The sequence below is a fragment of the Felis catus genome, chromosome C2, assembly GCF_018350175.1.
Source record: "Felis catus isolate Fca126 chromosome C2, F.catus_Fca126_mat1.0, whole genome shotgun sequence".
NCBI lineage: Eukaryota > Metazoa > Chordata > Mammalia > Carnivora > Felidae > Felis > Felis catus.
The window spans coordinates 96,246,549-96,262,500 of NC_058376.1; the positions used below are offsets into that span (position 1 = coordinate 96,246,549).

Genomic DNA, 15,952 nt, shown 5'->3' on the forward strand with positions numbered 1-15,952 from the left:
AAGATTCCTTGTAGTTGAATTAAACAGCTTATTGTGAGTGCACTAGGAATTTGGGAGTTCACTTAAGCACTGAACTTTCGCACGCATATAAAGGTATGTACTAGATTACTGACATGGTTTCCTTATGACCCTCTCAGCTCTTTTCCCTCTAAAATTAGATTTTCTTGTTTGGGTTAGTAAAGCATGCGGTTGCAGACCCTTGTAGAGCTATTGTGAAATATTAGGTCTGTATTTCCGGAGGCGTTAGCCACTGGCTGTAACCCAATTCTGAGGGGAGAGCGGGTTGTGCGTCTGACTGACATTACAAATGCAATGGACATAGAACACCCCCCTGAAAAAAGAGCAGGCGGTTATTTTTAAGTGGTGGGAAGAAGTTGCAGGTGTGCCTGATGTTTTTAAAGCTCTTGATTATTGATCTCGTCTTAAGACTTACAAATAGAACCATTAATGTGTCAGTGGAACCCCGATAACAGATGATTATTGTCCATCTTTAAACTGTACTTAGCACTGAAATGTGTATGTAATGCACACAAAAAGGCCAGCTTTATCACAATTCCTCAAGGTTTTATAGGAAAGAATTCATTCTTTCATTCTTTTTCCCCTTGGCCCTCCTCCCTCTCTCCTGCCTGCCCCGACCCCACAGTTATTCCCTCTGCTAATTGATAGAAATTCCTACTAGGCATTCCAGCCACTAGCTGGCAGACATAACAAACACAAAATTTACAGCTCTACAATGAAAATGTCTTAGGATACAATGTTTTTAACCTTCGGTAACTACCACCTGCTGAACTATGTAGCTCATCACAATGAGTGAAACAAGTTAAAGTAGTATAACACCTAGGGATTTTAGTTCAATTTCACTGTAACCTCAATTTTACTACCGTAAGTCAAGTTTGTCGTCAGAGAGCTCCATATTACATTTGATGGGCAGATTCATCTGCCTTTACTCTGTGCATGCGGTCGTTGCATGAGCAGCAAGGCAGTAATACATCTTTATTTAAGCCAAGTCTTGGATTCAGTCCCAAATGACATAATCTCCTGTAAGCTGGGAAATCTGGTCTAGACCACAGAATGTTATGGGGCGCACACCTGTTCAGAGGATCGTAGTCAAAGGATAGTTAACAGCATTTCATTGTCATCCTGGGGGAACAAAATAAGTCACTCTTGGCAGAAGTTGGACCTGGGCCTAGAGCTCCTTGACATATTTATATAACAAATTAGAATATTCAATAGGATTGTTGCAAGGAGTCTGTTTTTTTAGGCAATACTGAGGCACCAGTTTTTGTACAGGACTACTGTCTGTGCCCAGCCATGGTTAGGAGGGATTAGATGGAGAAACTAAGGCAGTCAAATCAACCATGGTTTGTAGTATTTCACACTCCTGGTGACAGAAGCTTTGACAATGGCGATGGCTGTGAAGGGGGAAATGAAAAGGAAGAGCTGGGGTGGTGTGGAGAAAGAATTGACAAGACTCAGCGATTTCACCCAGTTTGTCTGTTCATTCATTGGTTCTTTCATTTTGCTCCTTTATCCATGCATCAGATATGAATAAGAACCTACTAAGTTTGAGGTCCTGTGGCAGGTATTTTGGACAAAGCAGTTCACAAGACATGGTTCCTTACTACAGGGAAGCAGGTAGGGCTGAGAAGAACTCTCAGAAGAAAAATCAGGGATCAAGAGAGTGGTGTTTCTTCTGTCCAAAATGGGAGGGCTGGGAGGAAGACCCTAGAAATGATTCGTTCTTAGACTTACGGTGTTGGAGTTGGCACTCTTGCTGTGGATGCCTCCAACAGAGATGAGGAAGAAAAGAGGTGAAGAGGCTTATAAGCCTAAGAAATTCATAGTAGCGAGAAATGGACACTCTAAGGCCAACTGAGGTTCTTGGGAGAGTGACTAAGCAGTAGGCCTGAAAGGGAGTCTTGGTGGCCTTGGGCGTGGGTGTGGCGGGGCAGGGTGGGTGCCAAGGGAGGAGCTAGAGACAACAGGAGGCCATTTCTACAAAACAATGATGATCTAAAAAGCCAATTATGACAAAGTTGCTAGAAATACAACTGGAACTTATCTCTACAAGGTATACATTTGTGGAGTAAGCCTGTTGGACAGAATGCAGCTCCCTGGACTCAGGTGAGAAAATGATCTAGACCTAGCACAGTAAAAGTCTTGATAATGTGGAAGAACCAATGGGTACCCAAGCAACTATAGAAGTGATCTGTGGAGTGCTTGCACGTGCGTTATTTCAAGACTAAGAGGGAATTTCAAGACTTAGAGGAGTGCTTCCAGAGGAGAACATTTAAAGCCATTTCTGTGTTGGAAGATAGGAACCTAAGATAAAAAGAATGTAAGTTCTTTAGTTCTTTAGGAAAGAAGGCTGAAGGTACAAAATGAATAAGTTGTTAAACACGCATCTGGTATTAGATGCCAGACTCAGTAAGAATACTAAAAAAAAAAAAAAAAAAAAAAAAAAGTGTTTGCTTCCCAAAAACCCTAGACTAGGTGTGGGAGATTCTAGCAATCAGTGTGCAGTAAGATCTAATTATGTTAAATAATTCAATCACATTGGGCCATTGTCTTCCCATTTATAAAATATAGAGATTGATGGCTGATCACTAAGGCCATAGCCTGAAAAAATTGATGAGGTATTATATTAATTACTGTTTAACTATTGAAGTTCAAAAATGCCCAGGTCTGATCTGATTGCTTTGAATAAAAGTCTGATGTGATAGGTACCTACCAATCTAATATGTAAAATGAATCTAAAGAGTGTTTTGCTTTAGAAATTTTACTACTTTGCTACTTTTGCTCTTTTTAACTGGGTTCCATTTTTTAACTCTTGAATTTGTTTTTCTTGATTCAGTGGCAAAGGGTGACTACTGCCTTCCTGCTGAAGGTTTTTCCCAACACTTGCCATGTCTGCCCTCAGGGGATTTCAGATAACAAGCAGCACCAAGTTGGTCCTCTAAATTTGGCCCTCGGTCCCTGCCACAGTGCTTAGATTGGATGAAAATGTGTCCGCAGAGATTAGATATTCCAGTGACCACAGTGCATTTTTCTGCTCTGAAAGCTATCTCCCAAATCAGCCCTCTACCTCTGGTTTATCAGGAGGAGAGTACAGACAGATAACATCCTTGCGATGTGACCCTGACCTTTGTCAACCTTTGTTAAGGCTTCATCTGAAGTCAGGCCTAATGTTTGTAAACAGGATGTAATTAAGGCTGGGAACTGACAGGGTCTGACATTAAGACAATGCAGAGCTGGCAGGGAATGGTCTGTCAGATGTCAGCTCGCATTGTGTTCTAAGTGCCTTCATAATAATTAGTGTCCTCTGTCTGAAGGAAGTTCACTCAACTTGGATTAATCTGTCACAGCGTGGAGGCCATCCTTGGGAGGGCAAGTGTTTCCTCTGATAAACCTTAGAACAAGTATGAGAAAAAAAGCAAAGAGACTCAAAAGAAAACTGTGAAAGTCAAGACTGTTGGTGACAGGTGCTGCCTGAAAATTAGAAACAGGAAGTAGGAAAAAAAAAAGGCTCCCCCTCCACATTCCAAGCATGAAGTGACTGCAGAAGTTCACTGTGAGCAGAATTGGCTACAGCCTCCCTGGGCCTGCTGGTCTGAATGCGTGAGTAGACACAGGAAGATGAGTGTTCCGAAAAGCCTGTGCATAAACACATTGTTTGGCTTTTGCCCTTAACTAGCACAATGCACGTGTCAGAGATTGCCTGCAGCCTATAAGAGGATTTAGGCTTAACATGTAATTGACCCAAAGAGGCTGAATCTGATTTCTGTTATTAGAAGATATTTGTTGAGCATCTTCTGGTCGTTGATATGGTACAAACTGAGTCAAGAGATGTCATACCTGTCTTCCTAACTTTCTAACCAGGGCACGTGAGCCCGATGCCAACAGGCTGCGATGCAAATAAATACTTGTACACTAATGTTCATAGCCGCATTACTACCAACAGCTAAAAGGTAGAAATAACCTAAATGTCCATCAACAGGTGAATGAATAAACAAAATGTGGTATATGCATACAGTGGAATGTCATTCAGCATTAAGAAAGAATGAAATCCTGATACATGCATATTATGCTAAGTGAAATAAGCCAGACACCAAAGGACAAATCTGACAAATCGCCAGAATTGCTTCTGACAAATGGGCCATTCGCTTTTTAGTACAAAATCCAATTCTTACATAGGTGACTCTCTGCTACTCAGCCTTTTGGGGGGAGATGAAGTCCTGAGGCACATTAGTAGAAGTTTGCTTTGGTATTGATCAGAGTGTGGCATTTAGTGATGATTTGTATTTTATTTGGTAACTTTTAAAGGCCTATATTTGCATAAGACTCTTGTAGGTTTCTTTCAGCTTCATAACTTGGTGTTTCCATGACTGTATATAGGCTGGATGACTATAGGTTCAAGTTCATTTGGTAACTAAAAGTAAGACCTTCACTAAGGCATTAGGTTTTTCACTGGATTCAGTGATAGTTTTTAAATTTCCTGATTATCAATGAGAAATAAAAGAAGCCATAAAATAGTTCGCAGTACAATGGTCAGAGAGGAGTATTATATCAAAAAGGCAACAACCTTGAATATATACTTTAGAAAGTTTTTAGGAAAAAATAATTTAATTTCACTATTCTTTTTTTTTTTTTTTTAAGTTGCATGGCTTTCTTAAATCAGAAGATGGTGTTGTTTATAGGAATAGTTTCCCCTCAGGTGTATCTTAAATAAAATCACCAAACTTATTTATAGGATTGACAGGTGTGGTAATGGATGTTAGGCAAAATGTGTGTGTGTGTGTGTGTGTGTGTGTGTGTGTGTGTGTTCTTCTTCTGCTCATTAACAACCTGAGAAAAATTTTTAGGAACTTAAACTTCAGAAAATAATTCTTTGTTCTTTTTTTTTTTCCTCCCTCCCTGCCTTTCTATTAAAGTGAATCTATTATCAAATTCCTCTTTGGGCCATTCATCGATTCACTGCGTCCCACCCCACCCCCATGTCAGATTTTACTGAAGTTAATGTCATGTACACAGTGTTGAAGTGTAAGAGTGGGTGAAAAGGAGGAATATTCAAGAAAAAAATTCTGGGATGGTCTTCTCCAGGTCTTCCTGCCATATTTGGCAAGGTGTTTAGAGGGCTGAATGGGGAGGAACCCTTCTTCAATTAACATCTGTGTCATATCACTAGTATTCAACATTCCTTAAGAGCAGCTATCATTTACTGAACACCTGCTATGTTCAAAATAATATTATTTCACTTTTTGGGGGGTAAATGTTCCTTAAAAGACTTACTGTCTCCATAGGTTGAACTGAAACTTAAGAGACCAAATAACTTTCCTATGGTTATTTATTAAGAAACAATAGAGTTGGGATTTAAACTAAAATCGGATTCTGCTCTTTCCATAATGGTAGGCCATTTATTCTTGGATATAGATGAAAAGAAAAGTAAGGGAATGCCCTGTAGAACTTCTCTTTTCCTTTCCTACTCCTTTCTGAAAGATGACACCTTAATGTGGGGAAGTTAATTGAGGACTCAACTAATGAATCTCTAGTAGGAGGGAGGGCTCTCTAAGTAGATTGGCACGCAGGCAAATAGAGAGTACCAGCCTCCGTCAGCCTGATGTCAGCAGTGTTTTCAAAGAAAAGATGAGGAAAAAGAAGTTATTTTTTCATTACTTTGAATTCAATTGCCCATTTCACCTATATGTGTTTGTGGGTTATATCTTTTTTTGAATCTCAATAATGTATGTATATATATTTATTTAATTTTTATTATTTAGGTGTAGTTGATATACAATGTTATATTCATTTCAGGTGCAGAACATAGTAATTAGATAATTTTATACATTATATAATGCTCACCACTGTAAGTACGTCTTAATCTCCTTCACTGATTTTGCCCATCCCCTACCCTCTTCCATTCTGGCAACGAACAGTTTGTTCTTTGTATTTATAAATCTGTTTTTGTTTGCTTGTTTGTTTGTTCATTTGTTTTGTTTTTTGGATTACACATATGAGTGAAAGACGATGGTATTTGTCTTTCTCTATCGGCCTTATTTCATTTAGCATAATACCCTCTAGGTCCATCCATATTGTTGCAAATGACAAGATCTCAAACATCTTTTATAACTGGGTAATATGCCAGTTTGTGTATATACCACATCTTCTTTCTCCATTCATCTATCTATAGACACTTAGATTGCTTCCATATCTTGGTTATTGTTAACACTGCAGTGAACATAAGGGTACATTTATCTTTTTGGAATTAGTGTTTTTGTTTTCATTGGATAAATACCTAGTAGTGGAATTATCAGATCATATAGTATTTCTATTTTTAATTTTCTGAGGAACCTTCACACTGTTTTCCACAGTGGTTGCACCAATGTACATTCCTACTAGAAGTGAATGAGTGTTCCCTTTTTACCACATCCTTGTCAACACTTGTTATTTCTTGACTTTTTGATTTTAGCCATTCTGGCTAGTGTGAGGTGATATTTTATTGTGATTTTGATTTTCATTTCTTTGGTGATTAGCATTGTCGAGCATCTTTTCATGTGCTTGTTGTCTATCAGTGTGTCTTCTTTGGAAAAATGTCTGTTCAGTTTCTCTGCCCGGTTTTCAGTTGGATTGTTTGTTTTTTGAGTTGAGTTGTTTATATAGTTCGAATATTAATGCGTTATCAAATATACCATTTGCAAATATCTTCTCCCATTTGGTAGGTTGCCTTTTTGTTTTGATGGTTCCTTTTGGTGTGAAAAAGCTTTTTATTTTTATGTAGTCCCAAGAGTTTAATTTTGTTTTTGTTTCCTTTGCCCGAGGAGACATATACATAAATATACTATTAAGGGCAGTGTCTAAGAGATCGCTGCCTACATTTTTTTGTTAGGAGTTTCATGGTTTCAGGCCTCACATTTAATTCATTTTGAGTTTATTTTTGTTTTTGGTGTAAGAAAATGGTCCAGTTTTATCTTGTGTGTAGCTGACTAGTTTTCCCAGCACCATTTATTGAAGAGACGGTCTTTTTCCTATTGTATAGTCTTGTCTCCTTTATTTTAAATTAATTGACCATATAAATGTGAGTTTATTTCTGGGCTCTTCATCCTCTCATCATTCCATTGATCCATGTGTCTGTTTTTGTGCCAGTACCATACTGTGTTATTTACTACAGCTTTGTTGTGTATCTTGAAATCTGGAATTGTGATACCTCTGGCTTTGTTCTTCTTTCTCAAGATTGCTTTGGCTAGTCAAGGTCTTTTGTGGTTCCATGCAAATTTTAGGATTATTTGTTCTAGTTCCATGAAAAATGCTTCTGGAATTGTGATAAATATTGCATTTAATCTATAGATTTCTTTGGATAGTATGGACATTTTAACAATATTAATTTTTCCGATCCATGAGCATAGTATATCTTCTATCTCTTAGTGTTAGCTTTAATTTTTTTCATCAGTGGCTTATATTTTTCAGAGTATGGAGTATTTTTCATCTCCTTGGTTAAATTTATTTCTAGGTATTTTATTCTTTTTGGTGCAATTGTAAGTGGATTTTTTAACGTTTCTTTTCTACTACTTTATTATTAGTGTATAGAAATGCTATGAATTTCTGGGTATTAATTTTGTATCCTGCAACTTTACTGAATTCGGTTACTACTTCTAATGTTTTTTTGGTGGAGTCTTTAGGATTTTCTATGTGTAGTATCATGCCATCTGCAAATAGTGACAGTTTTGCTTCTTTCTTACTTATTTGGATGCCATTTATTTATTTATTTATTTATTTATTTATTATCTAATGACTGTGGCTAGGATTTCTAGTATTATGTTGAGTAGAAGTGGCAAAGTGGACATCCTTGTCTTGTTCCTGATCTTAAAGGATAAACTTGAATTTTTTTGCCGTTGAATTTGATGTTTCCTGTGGGTTTGTCACATAGGGCCTTTATTGTGTTGAGGTATGTTTCCTTTAAACCCACTTTTGTTGAGAGATTTTATCATGAATGGATGTTGAAATTTGTCAAATGCTTTTCTGTTTCTATTGAGATACTCATATGATTTTTTTCCGTCATTTTGTAAAAGTGATGTATCATGTTGATTGATTTGTGGATATTGAACTATCCTTGCATCTCTGGAATAAATCCCACTTGATTGTGGTAAATGATCCTTTTAATGTATTGTCGAATTCAGTTTGCTAATACCTTATTGAGGATTTTTGGATCTGTGTGCACCATGGATATTGGCTTATAAATTTATCTTGAAAACTATTATTAATTTAGGAGAAAGAGAAGTTTGCTTTAGTGGCTGGCAAGGGGACAGGTCTTTCAGAAACACCATTTTAGCTGAGTTATAAGCCATTTTGTACAGGATGGCTAACTCTAATGCTTACCCAATGTATAGAGTAGATATATGACCAACAGTTTGTATCACAGGCATTGTGATTGAGACACATTTTTGATATAATCCAGACAAAAAAGAGATATGTGTTTCTCATGATTAGTGAACAGAGCAGTTATTTTCTCCTTGACAAAAGACTAGACTTAAATGTATTTTGAGACCCATGAAGGACAGCTAAGTGGAAACACATGCAAAATTTAAAAACAAATGGCTTTCTTTAACTACTATAACCTAGAAGAAGGAGAAGAAAAGAGGCGTGGGGTATGGGTCTGCATACATACTGTCCACAGTTGGAGATACATGAATAAAATGAAGACCAAATCACCTCACTTAATGTAGGGAACTTTCTTAACTAAATACAGTATTATCTTTCCAGGGAGTATCCCCTATCCCCAAGGGTAGTTGCCATTTGTGGCTATTAGATGAAAGAGGAAAAGACAGAGAAGCATCTTACAGAATTAACTTTGATGCCCTACATACATTTTTTTTGGCCTGTAAATAGAAAACCCCTAGAAGGGGGGGAAAAAAGCAGAACATATAAGTAAGGCTTTTTTAAGATAGGTAAATCATTTTCTTTTTAAATGAAATTCAGTTTGACTGCATGAAATATGAACAGTAATTAAGTGCACAGTCTGTGGGCCTTCCATACTTTAAAGCACTTTCTTAAAAAAAAAAAACACAAAAAATGAATACTCACCTCAGACAGGCCAATTACCCAAGAATGATGAAGTCAAGAGGAAAGTCGCTAAATTTCTTTACTTGAGTGATCACAACCCTAGCCCGTGATTAGTCCCCACGGCACCAGCGGGGATGTGGCAGGGACACTCACATTGGAAGACTTCAAATAGTCATTTCCTTGGTTAAAATAAAATCTGACTGCACTAAATAGACAGTTTTTAATCTCACTTGGACATCTGAAGATTTCTCAAGCTGTTGTTGGCTGCGGCAGAAACAAATTTTTCTGCTTTGTTGATTAAACCAGTGGTCTCCACCATTGCTTATCGGTCTGCAACGAGCTGTTCTTTTTAATTAAAAGTGAGCCACCACGAGAGAGCAATTAACAGCTAGTAATTACTGTGCTCTTCAGAACGGCAACATTTTGCCTTTCATTCCAATTATATAATGGACAAGTGGCTTTTTGATCTTCAAATTAGTGAGCTCTTGTCCTCCTTGTTTGGAGACAGAATTGGCAGGTTAATGATGGCCTGTGGGGGCACTCTTTCCTCTGACTGATGCGAGGTGAGAAACACTGGAAAAGAAGGCAGGGAAAGGTTTTCAAGAACTGCAGTTCCACCTTCATGATAAAGATAGAGAAAGAGCCCTTATTTTCAGGAGGTTGTGATGAAGAGGAAAAATAGGCTTACAAGGAGCTGACAAAAAGCATCATGGCTTCTCCTTCTTCCTATCCTCCAGCAAATGATGATCCCATGTTTTAAAACGTGGAAAAGTAGAATTAAGACGTGATGCTTTGGTATGCCTTTGATAAGGACATGAAATATCACATGTTTGCAAAAAATACTTGCCCTCAGGTTAGAGACAGATTTGAACTTGATTTAAATTTGTTTTAACGACTATGAGAATTTCAGGGTATCATATCTTTTGATACAATTGAATCTTAATGGATAGTTTATTACTAGCTCTAGTATAAACCCTGAGATTATAAATAGAGGAAGTTAGATGTTATTGTTTTCCTGTATCTAAGCTCTGCTCTTCGTTTAACGGTACAGTATAGAGAGAGCTCTACCATATTACAGAACACTCATGAACCAATTGCTTCCCATGGGCATAGCCTCCATTTTGGACCAGTAATTTGTTGCAGATGCAAAAATGTAGGTGTGATCAGCCAGCTATGCTTCTTACTTATATATTCATGTTGAGAACGTGATAGTCATGGTAATTCTGTGGCCACAGATCACTACATGGGGCTGGTTGGTAATGGGGACAATTTTGTTGGGTATGGACTGAAAACAAATGGTGCAATAGGAAAGGTATTTGAAATCGTGAGTGTGGAACCTGGTTAATGAGCTCTTTTCAGTGATGTTACATGAAAATAGTATGCAATAGAATTATAGTATATGCCACATAATAGCCATGATGTAGTCTTTTAAGATACTTGAAAAGCCTTTTCTTAATGAGGAATAGAGCAGTTAACCAAACAGGAAAAATAATTACAATCATATATGTTTAAATCTCACCACAGGACATCTTCATTAAGCACTTTGCTGATATAATTCTCAGTTGCTTGGTTTTAGCATCTTCATGGGGATGGAGCCCCAGTTGAAGTGAGTATAACCTACTCACTTGGCAGGTTGAATCTCTCTCCCCTAAACACCAAGTATGAGCAGCCTTTCCATTAGGTCGTGCAGTCATTCAAGTGAGCTATTGTCACCTTTTCCCAGAAAAGGACATTATTGAGCCATCTTGAGTAAGATGTGTCTTTTGATCCATTTTCAGAGACGGTTGTAAGCTTAAATCTGGTTAGTAACTTGTGGGATTCGTTTTAAGGATGGCTAGACATGAGTAGACGTTCAACATATAGCTTTAAACAGATTTTTACATATTGAAACAATTGATACTATTACAAGAACGATATTCACCACCATGCCTCATTAACACCTTGGCCTATGTTACAGCACTACTAGATGATGTTTTGAAATCACACATTTCTTCTTGCCAACACAAATACCATATACTTTGCTCATGAACTAAGGTTCTGGATCCAGATGGAAAAAATAAGCTTAGGTGTGTCTCTTTTTTTCTTAACTGCTAAAGGTTTTAAAGAAACATTCTACATAACAATCATTTTGCATTTACTCTTAGGGTATGCATACTTGTGAAAGATGGGATATTGAGCTTGAGATGTATACATCTGTTAAAATGGACATTTTGATTGATATAAGTGAAACTTCTTGGAGAGAAATATATCAGAAGAGTAAAGAAATTTAGGAGAGAAAGTGAAGGTCCCTTTGCCCTTGTAAACCTAAAAGAAGGATTTCTGGACTTTTTCAAAATGCAAGACTTTTCTGGCTCAAATGGGGGTATATTTGATCATTTCACTCATTATAGTATTTGAATCCTCTATTTAACATATGTATCTTGTGATTTTCCAAATCCTGAATATAAATTGGGTTTTTTTTGTTGATTATAATTCATGCAGTGCTAGTTATCACAGAGTCTATGATACAACCAAACTTTTCTTTGTCTGAGCCTTTGGAAATTGAAGGGATAAGACCTAGATCCTCCCAGTGTTTCTGAGAGAGTATACGGTATTCATGGAAAGAATATGGGCGTCAGATTGTAGTTTTATCATTTTTCAGTTTTGTGAACTTGGACAAGTTATTTAACATCTCTTAAATCTCAATTCCCTCGTTTTAAAGTGGGATGTTGGTACTGACCCTATAATGCCGTTCTGAAGACTTAATACCATAACATGTGCACAAAGCGGCCAATGAATTTCCTGGCACATGGTAGGTACTTAAATCATGGTAGCCATTATTGTTGTTGGTGTTCTCGATTCACTTAGTTTGCAGTATCTTTTTTTAATATGAAATCTGAATTCAGGAAAAATATATTTGGGAAAGTCAGTCCATCAATAGTAGGCACTGATAAACCAATATTTGAAGCACATGGTATATATTTTTTTCTTATAAGAATCTGAAAATATCACGGAAGGAAATAGATTTTTCTAACAGGTCAATGAACATACTTGTGACTATCCAAAATTAGATTATCCTTATTTTTTTTTTCCTGAAGGAATTTTACTCCTATAATGATTTTGTAATATACATATATTTTACATGTTTATTTATTTTTAAGAGAGTGAAAGTGAGCATAAGCAGGGGAGGGGCAGAGAGAGAGAGAGAGAGAGAGAGAGAGAGAGAGAGAGACAGAGGATTTGGAGCAGGCTTTGCGCTGAAAGTGGAGAGTGCAACTCAGGGCTCAAATTCATGAATCGTGAGATTATGACCTGAGCTGAAGTTGGACACTTAACCGATTTAGCCATCCAGGCACCCCTACTCGTATGGTGGTTTTGAATTTTAAAGGCATTTTCACCAGTGGAAAATCAAGCTCCATTAAAAAAAAAATTGTTGGATGACCATCTTTATCTTTGTGGCAAAGTAGAAGAACACTGGATTAGTAGTCTTGAGGTTACCACTCTCTTGCTTGTTGAGCAACCCTGGGAAAAATCATTTAACATTTCTGCATTACAGACGCTTCATGTGTAAAAGGACACTTCAGGGTTCTCTGGTTGCAAGCAACAGAAACTGGCTCTGGCTAACTTAGGCCACAGGCCATTTCTTGGAATGGTGTGGGAGTACACAAAATTGAAGGAGGGCTGGAAAACCAGGCTTGGAAATCGGAGAGCAGTGAAGGTGTGTCCAAGAAGGTTGGAGAATTTTGATAGGTCATGTAGCTGAAAGAATCTGATCTGGAGTTTGCTGATGAAATGAAAGTCTCTAAATATTTCTAGTGTCTTTGATCCTCTGCTAAAGATTCATATTCACAGAAAGGACCCTAAAGATTGGCCTAACTTGGCCAACATGCCAACTTGTAGGAAGGGGATAGACTTTAGATTCCAGTTCCATGTCTGTGTCCAGTGGGTGAGGGGTAAATCCTCAAAAAGAAATCAGTGCACTCTAGGAAGGATAAGTGGATCCTGGGCTGCAAGAAAACAACAGATGTTAACTACACTGAAGATCATAAATGATGCTGCTTTTCCTGTAATTTGTGAATGTTACTTTAAGTATCATAGGTGGCAATGTTAAATAACATCTAATGCACTGGGTAGTATTACTATTACTAGTTATTCCTTGTGGATTTTGTTCATATAATTTGTTAAGTAGCTGACCCAACAATCATATTGTGTAGTTTCTTCTGGACAGCATTATATCCTTAAACATAATTATACATTAAAAAAACCCCAAAACTTGAGTATAATTATGGAACCCAGTCTTGCTAATTGAAATCTTGAATTCATTCTCTATTTGAGGATCAAAGAAACTCCAGTTAACCTTAATGAGAGCTAAGGTAGCCATGAGAAATGAATAAATTCTTTGTTAGATTTCATTTTTTCATTTTTATTTTTTATATTTTTATTTTAGTTCCAGTTAGTTAACATACAGTGTTATATTAGTTTCAGGTATACAATCTAGTGATTCAACAATTCCATATATCTACCTGGTGTTCATCAGGACAAGTGCATTCCTTAATCCCCATCACATATTTACTTTATTAGATTTTAAACAATGAATTTTGGTTAATAATCAGCCTCGTCATTAGAAATCTTGTCAGTGGCGTAAGTGGGGATGTGTTCATGTTGTTAACAATAGACCTGCTTCTTGAACCAAATAGAGTAATAGGAATTCACAGAAATGGCATTTAAAATATTTTATTTGCAATGTCCAAATGAGTATTCCAGAGTTCAGTAAAAACATGGCCTTCAGCGAGACTTTTTTTTTTTTAAATCAGTGAGATTAAAAATATTAAGTAGAACACCATTGTATCTTGAGTATAGAAAGCTTTCAGTAATGTATTAGGAAATTCAGTAGCCATGTTTTTCACATTTTTAATTTTTTTAAATTTAGGTATTTCTTTTCTGGTCTTTATCCCTAGTGGTATAATAAAATACAAATGAGATACAGGAAATAGGAAGTCTGTTAGTGTTCATTACATTATACAGAGTCAGGCAGAATGGAATGATTAATATGCTTGACTGAACCCAGGCATGCATATTCAAACTCTAAGCAAACCTCCAGATTACTCAGTTATTATTGGAAATTTGAGAATAACACTTTTGAATGAGTCTTTTTATTGAATCAGGAGGGGCTCAATTGTATAGGTACTTTAATATAGGCCTTAACAGAAAGAGAAATGAGTTATATTCCGGAAGATTCCATGGACAAATGCATTGATTTTATAAAAGCCTGGAAAATGACCAAATTTAACTTAATTTCTGCTTCAATTAAGAACAAATTGATTTTTCTCGAACTTTTAGAACTTTTCCTTAGTCCCATTGGGATTTTACTATTTTAACAACTATTGATATGTGAGTGGAAGAGATTAGTTCATATAATCAGATTTAGGCCTGGTATTTTATAAACAACACATTGTATGATTATACATGTAATGCTACACATTGACATTTGGTCAGGTAAATAATTAAACCTAATATCCACTGAACTAAAACTATTTCTATATTTGATCAATTACTTAGGGTTTTGGAAGACTTCTTTAAAATTATATAATTGCTTATTAACTGAATCCTTATAAAGATAAATTTATGTGAAAATGCAAAAATTTAACACATTTGTTTTGCCTGATGATAAGGCAACACAAAATCATACATGTTGACTATAGAAAATATTAAAAAGATTGGAAAAGAAGATGTCACCCATAATCGTGTCACTAAGGGACAAGTACCATTATCATTCTAAAGTGTTTAAAATTCTAATTTTGAATTGTTTTTTTCTCTCTCTCTCTCTGTCTATTTTAAACTATAGTTTTGTTTGTTACTTTAGACATGAACAGGTTTCATCTGTACACTTTATTCAGAAACTGAATAATAAAGGATTGAAAAATTAAAAAAAAATTTTTTTTGTTTATTTATTTTGAGAGAGAGAGAGAGAGAGAGAGAGAGAGAGAGAACAGGGGAGGGGCAGAGAGAGGGAGAGAGAGAGAATCCCAAGCAGGCTCCGCAGAGCCTGACTAGGGGCTTGAACGCATGAACTGTGAAATCATGACCTGAGCTGAAATCAAGAGTTGGACGGTTACTGACCAAGCCACCCAGGTGCCCCACAGATTGAAAATTTTAAAAGAACATCATACTTAGAAAAGATAGAGGGGGGTGTACCCATTAGATAGCCTAATCACTGTTATCATGAAATACACGGCCAGATGTTATCATTGCTTTTTATTGAGTGTGATGTATCCACTTTTATTTCACTTTCAGATATGTCTTCTAACAGTTTCCACTGGTAGGCTTTAGTGATCTAATAAGTAGGCTCTATCTAATATTTTTATTCAGTTATTTTAAGCCTTGTTCCTTTATCCTACTAATTATTAAATATGATTTTAAGAAGTATAAAATGTAAGTGATTGAACAGAGTGCTGTGTGATCTGGAAATTCTAAACTCACCCCATTATTGACTGTAAAGCAAAATTTGTAATTTTAACAAGATGTTTTTCTCTCTTCTGGAGATAATACATGGGGCTAGAAGTTCTTAAGGAAGAGAGCTTCAGAAAATGTTACCAAACTCTGTATTTTATTCCCACTTTTCCTCTACTGGTTACCTTTTACTTAACACATGTTACAATTTTTTATTTTTCTAAAAAAGTCTACAGTTTGTATTGCTAATTTCCTTCCATGAAAGATGAAGACTTTTAGGACATTTTAGAACATCCTTCTGATGTCTCTAATGCCCTAGTCATCAGCTCCCACCTCCCTTACTGTTTTCTAGAATTTTACTTGTAGCTTCTTTTAAAACTATCAATACTTCAGATATTTCAGCCTGTTTAGCTGATTTATTTGCTCACCGTTGTTCCTTGTGTTCCTTACCCAACCCCCCCCCCCCCAG

The 15,952-nt window shown here is 36.5% G+C and overlaps 1 protein-coding gene across 6 annotated transcripts in view; it reads left to right on the plus strand.

Moving 5' to 3' along the window:
• MECOM (MDS1 and EVI1 complex locus) overlaps window positions 1–15,952 on the plus strand; it is a 561,175-nt gene that overhangs the window by 149,195 nt on the left and 396,028 nt on the right. The window lies entirely within an intron of this gene.